Consider the following 6,779-nt stretch of genomic DNA (forward strand, 5'->3'; position numbering starts at 1 on the left):
GGTACTTTCTAGAAGATCCACTGGTTTCTGAGGGAGACAAGACAGGGAAAGATGAAAAAATACTGACCATGTGCAAATGATTTGCACAACCTGGCTGTAGAAATGATTATAGCTTTACTGACAAAAGTATTGATGTGCAGCACAGTGATTACATCACCATGGTGACACATTTCAGATTTTAAGTTGTTAAGTCTGGCTACATGGTGAATTACCATTTGGGCTTTTTGGCAGGTTAGAGTCAAAGACTTAATATTAATTATTCTTGTTTCTGACAGTCAAACCGTGCAGTGCACTGTTACCAAAGCCTTTTAATATGACAGTATCAGATTATCACATCTTAATACGATATAAAGCTAACCGCAGTCAGTGCTGTCATCTTACAGACACACACACCTATTCACAGTAGCCAATGAATCCTCTTTGTGTGCATGGACAGCACTTGAGGATTACAAATGCTGGAAGCAGTGGCCAACATTAATCTGGATGTGGCCTGAAGTGATTTAGTGTGCGCTCTAAGAAACAAAGCTTTGACAGATTGTCATAATCCCTTTCGTGATGAGCTCTGCATGAAGACACAGAACAAGATAAATCGCTATGGCATCATCCAGCAATGGACCGATGGGAAAGACAGGCAAACAACAGGGATCACATGACAGAAAGCAAGACTCCAACTAATAACTGCAGAAATGAGCTGGCATGTGGACTGCAAACAAGAAGGAATGCAAAGATTTTCACTACTTTTAGACTAAAGCAGACAAAAACAAAACAAAACAGTAAAGAACTTGGAAAGAAAGTGATTGACTTCTTTAAATTTTGTGAAGATGTTAAAAGAGATATAAACCACATCTTACAAATTTTTTGTATCTAGCAAAATTCCTGTTAGCCTTCCTTAATGTCACAGGAAATGCAATTTGACAACATTGCAGTTTCTATATCAGTTCCTTTTAAATAAGCAGCCACGGCTTGCATTTCTGCAAAAAACATACTAAACTGAAATGCAAGACACACAAGGAAACCATAGCCGATTATTAGGAATAAGAATCGACAAAGTATATTTTTCCATTGCAATTTAATCCCAGTGAGGCTTGAAATAGAATTTGTATTCATTTCTTGGCCTGGAACAACATGCAGCTGAGCTCAGCTGGCAAAAAAACAAAGTTGGTGTCAGTTAATGTGACAAAAGGCACTCATGTGTGCGGTCAGTATAATCCTGCCCCCTTCCTTTCCTTGTTCATCCACATTTAAATGTGGATGAACAAGGAAAGGAAGGGCCACATAAAAATGACCAACACAAAATGAAGTTGTATTAAGCTAAACAAATATTAAAAATACAATATCATGCTATGCTGATGAGCAGCTATATCAAAACAAGAAAACAACTGAAAAGCAAATTAGCCTATCCTTTTCTGATCAACAAATTCAAGCACTTCACACTGAATTATGTATCCCTCTATTTGACCATAATGTCTGGATGAAGGAAACAACAAGTGGAGCCAGCTGGACGAGATGCTGCTTAGAAAGCAGCATTAAAGCGGCAGACTGTATAAGCAGCTCCAACAACCAGCAGACATTTTAATGATCTGTTGATTTAATATCAAAGAGGAAGCTGTCTCGACGCAGCGTCTGTGAAATGTCAGTCTTTATAACTCAAACTGTACAAAAATCTTTTCTTGTCCACAGGTTAGGTTTGCGACCTCTTTCAGAAGCAAAAAAAAGCCCCGGCTAATGGAAAGGATAATGTTTGATGTGGTGTAGATACCAAATTATTTTTCCATTTGTAGTTCCTCTTGATTTCCGGCTTGTTTAGAAAAATCATAACGCGCAGCAACAGCCTCTAGTTGCTTGTTTGGTACTTTTGATGTGCTGGGGCTCCCCTCAAAAAATGCTGAGTCATGCTGATAGAGCATTTCACTTCACACATCTCTACCAATCAGTTCCTTTCAGCGCAATGCCACATGCTGCAAACACCTTAATCTAGCATTTGTCCTTTTGCATAAAATTGAAAGTAACATTTTTGTAAGATTTCAGCAGCTGAGCACTTCCCTATGAAAGACCATCTTGAGCAAGCCCATGATTAGCACTTTAGAAAATGCAATTTCAACACTTCCAAGACAGGAATATACAGGATAAAGGTATTAATACATTCTGTACAGTGAACACTTGCCCTGCACAGCTCATACCTACATTTAGGGTGAAGGAATTTGAGATCCTAGCTCTTTTAACAGTCATAAGTCATACCAGACTACATTTCAAACACAACCAGCAGACATTTTAATGATCTGTTGATTTGATATCAAAGAGGAAGCTGTCTCGATGCAGCGTCTGTGAAATGACAGTCTTTATGACTCAAACTGTACAAAGATCTTTTCTTGTCCACAGGTTAGGTTTGCGACCTCTTTCAGAAGCAAAAAAAAGGCCCCGGCTAATGGGAAGGATAATGTTTGATGTGGTGTAGATACCAAATTATTTTTCCATTTGTAGCAAACAAGGTAATCTTTGTACATGTGCCAGCTTCGCATCATTATTGTAACACAGAGCATGAATGCACACTATTACAGCCAGAAAGTGCTTGGGACTTTTTGTAGGAGTAATTGTCTGCAAACAGAGTATGAATGGAGACAAGAAACCTGCCTATAATTATGCACCTGGACTGCTCTAAATGGGAATCAAAATGATAGCAAAATTGTGCTGAGATCAGAAAATGTACAGCATGAGCTCACCAGTACTGCAGCTAGATACAGATGCTCTGTAAGTTTAGAAACCATAACTTAGATACGTTTAATTAAATGCCATTCAAAATCAGGCATCTCACTTGCCACCTGTCTTCCTGTGGAGAACTGGTAATTTAATTTCTTTGTAAACAGATGAGACAAATAAGGCAGTACAATTTAAACTGCTAATAAATCTTTTCTTATTGGTTCTGAAATAATAACTGGTGCAAACAACAATTGTGGTAACTAAACCAGTCATAATGTAATAGCATGCATTCAATCCACCCTCTTGTGCACACTGGGCACCTTTTTTCAAGCTCCGAATCTCACCCACATGCATGATTTTAAGTGTAAACCTTTTTATGGTCTCACATGATCAGGGTAAAGTGGTTTGAAGACAGATGATACTTTAGGTTATTAGTTTCCTCAACTGACCAGACAGACTTAACACAGCTGTTAGGTGTGGCCTTACTAACAGGTTATTGTTCTCAGTCTTTCTCACTCACCCTGTCAGTGTGTCTGATCACTGAACGTAAAAAACCCACCTGTGGAGGTTAAATATTAGCAGAACCTGCAACACTCAAAGGAATGAGAAGATAGTTGGGGGCAAATGCCAAATGTGACCTTGTTGGAGATCTTTCAAAAACACCACCACAACTGCAAGCCATTAGCCTCACAACCACAGCAGCTACAAGCTAACCTTTTGCTAGCTTTAAGTTAAAATAAAGCAGAGGGTGTCGAATTTGAACACCTCTGTCACCTAAGTCTTAATGTCTGAAGCTGCTAAACTGATTAAGCACACCGACACTAGGCACTTTTTATTCGGATGACTTAGCTAAATGCAGTCAATTACTCATCACAGCACTGCTTCTTGCCATCTCTCTTGGCTCAGTAAGCAGGAAGTTCTCAAATGACACACACTTTCTACAATTTAGAGAACAACGACTTCGCTTACCTGCTCTTGAGTAATATAATACTGCCGTTCAATGTCTGTTAGGCACAACGCTGTGCCTAACTTCTGTGGACTGACCCTGGGATTAGCCTGCCTGCCAGCACACATACACCAGATTGAGTCGCGAGGAGAGGACACGCTGTAGAAGAACCCGGCAGCTCGACCAATCAGATGCTGGGGTTTCCCCTCGCGATTACCGTAAATACTCCAAGCCGCGCATTTTATTTTGCGCGTGTTATGTCATATTACTAGCTTATCCTAAACTGTGGTACTGTATTGAGTAGAAAATTTGTTTGTGGCTATGTGGTTCGTGTGTGGTTTACATATTTATCTAAGAAGCAAAACATCCCTGTTCAGTCTTAGGAGAAGACATCTCTATTGGGATGTGTCAGGAAGTGCATCCAGGGTAAAGAATCTGCCAAATCAGACATGCGGAGCTACCAACTGTGGTCACCCTTTGTGAATAAGGACGTATCTACCATATATTTATTTGAAGGCTACACAGAAACTCGTAGATAATGATGAACTGAGTTTAATAGGGCCTATGCTCTGAGTAAACACTCATTGCTCCCCTAAACTATCCTACAATAATATTGACAACAGATGTTAGGATATTGCTAGAGGTCTTAACAGAAGAATGCAAAAAGATCACGAAAGGCATATTTATATATTTATCTGAAAGCAACAAAAATGGAATGTATATTTATTGGCATGATTTAATGAATGCTAAATGTAGATTGTACATAAAAACTGACAGTGTCTTTCAGTCAATATGTACGCTGATATTTTTTTTAACACACTATTTTATAAAAGAGAATGCATTTACATTTTAAATGCAATTTAAAATACAAATTTAGCGAAACAAGTCAATTTTCTAACAGTTTTTTCAACCCTCCCCCCAAGTGCATTATCATAAACTGAGTAACGAAATATATATTCTGTATGCTGATTAGTCATAACATTTCCCCCTCATGTTGCCAAAACAACTCTAACATGTGGACATAGAAACTGTGGGGGCTTCCTGTGAAAGCTGGCAGATCATTTGGATTCTGTGGATTTTGGGCTGAGACTCCCATCTGTGCTTGACAGAGTAAGGATTGGAGTTGTGTTTCCTGCTAGGGATCATTGCTGCCTGAGTTTCCCCACCATTACATTATTACACCAGTGCAGTCAAATATGACATCAAAAAAATTGTTTTAGTACTGTTTTATTCATTTTCCAGCAAGAACAGAAACTCCAAAAGAGATACTATCAATATAGAGAGAATTAAAAATGTCACAGATTCTCCCAAATGAAAAGCTGAGGCCTCCTTGAAGCATGGATACAACATAAATAGGTGCCCACAGAAACATGACTCTTATCACAAAGTGACACATGATGAAAACAAGAACCTTTGAGCTTTTTGAAGAGCCATGCAGAAGGAAAGGGACACGTTACATTCAGCAAGCTGGAAGTATTGAGGTGTACCGAGGCACATTTTCTACATTGCTTTAAACACTTAAAATAATTAACTTCAGCTCAGTACCGACATGTGTTACAGATACTTTTCAGTGACGTTATTGCTGGCTTTGCTCTACCTGCAGCTCAGAAGAAATTTGCTAATGCAAAATATGATCCTTTGTGTTTGACTTAAAGCAAAATTCCTTTTGATTAGGTGGACCGCAGTTTACTGGCAAAAAATAGGCTAAACTCCTGTATTTCTGTATGTGCTAGTGACACTACCTGTGCTTCATTGTGATGTTTAAAAGAACCAACTCGGCTTTGCTGTCTCGTAGGTTGTACTTATGGCAAATCTCATGTATGGCTCAATTCTTTGGAAGTCATACTAAGTTGTGCAAGTGAAAATGTGCCTACAGCATCTGTATGTAGACTACAGCATGCGTTACAGGTGCAGACAGCATGAGAGTCAACAGTTTTAGAACAACTTACATCTGCACAGTTAACAGCTAAGACTCGAGACAACTTCGACCTGTGTGTGGCTTGTATGGATTTTAAGGAAGGATTCAACTTATTATTTGATAACACGAAAGGAATAAAACATTCTTATTCTGTTGTGTTGCTGGCAGTATGTTTCACGTACACTATATGGACAAAAGTGACAGGCCGCACCCTTTAATCTTTGAATTCAGGTGTTTTCAGTCCTGTGGTATATAAAATAAAGCATCTATGTAGTCTACCTGTACAAACATATGTGAAGGAAGTAATAGGATGCTAAACACACAGTTACACAGTAAGAATGCCACTGTTGCAATGCCAGTTTGTATTTATGTGTGTCTGTGGATGGATTTTGTCACTTTTTGAAATGTATTTTATCTTCCATTATCAACTTTAAGGGTTATTTTTTGCACTGCTGACTCAATAACTGCAGTGATCAAAACCTCCTCTGGCATTCACATCAGGACAAAAACTGTGCACTGGGAGCTTCATGGAATTGGTTTCAATTCCAGCTCCTGTAGGGGTAATATATAGGTGCCCCAGTACTTCTATCCATATAGTGTTTTTCAGCATTACAACTCGACTCATACATTCTTTGATCAGTTAACAGCAGAATATCACATTTCAAACAGTGACATTTGAGATGGAGGGATTGAGGCCACAGAATACAGGGAATGTTAAATTAACTGGGTTACATTTTGGCACTAGCGTTGAAGAGTTTTGTAAAGCCAGTTTTAGCTCCACAGTTCAAGAGAATGTGAGAAGCTCTTGAGGCACAAGCCAGCAGCCTTCACCTACTGCTTAATGTTCACCTGCTATTTAGAGGGTCTATTTTTTTTATTCTTTTTATTTGAGTTTCATGTATTAATCTGGCTGCTGCAAACCACTAAAAAGTTTTGAGTACAAATAATTTCCTGCAAAGGTTGTGAAGTATCCATATACTTCAAAATATAGTATACCGTTGTTTGCATGAAAGCTTTCTGTGTGGCTGTCTTGGAACGAGAGGATAGTATATGTTCAGTGTAAAACAGACCTTGCTTGGTGCATCAAGCAAACAAGAAACCATAGCTGTCTGATAGCCAAAAATTACTGCCACAGAGCATTCCACATTCAACAAGAACACAATTCACTCCAAATAACATGAACATAGGTCGTAGCAATGAACAAAAAGCACAAGAATA

This window comes from Neolamprologus multifasciatus, chromosome 12 (genome assembly GCF_963576455.1).
Source record: "Neolamprologus multifasciatus chromosome 12, fNeoMul1.2, whole genome shotgun sequence".
In the NCBI taxonomy this organism is placed as follows: domain Eukaryota; kingdom Metazoa; phylum Chordata; class Actinopteri; order Cichliformes; family Cichlidae; genus Neolamprologus; species Neolamprologus multifasciatus.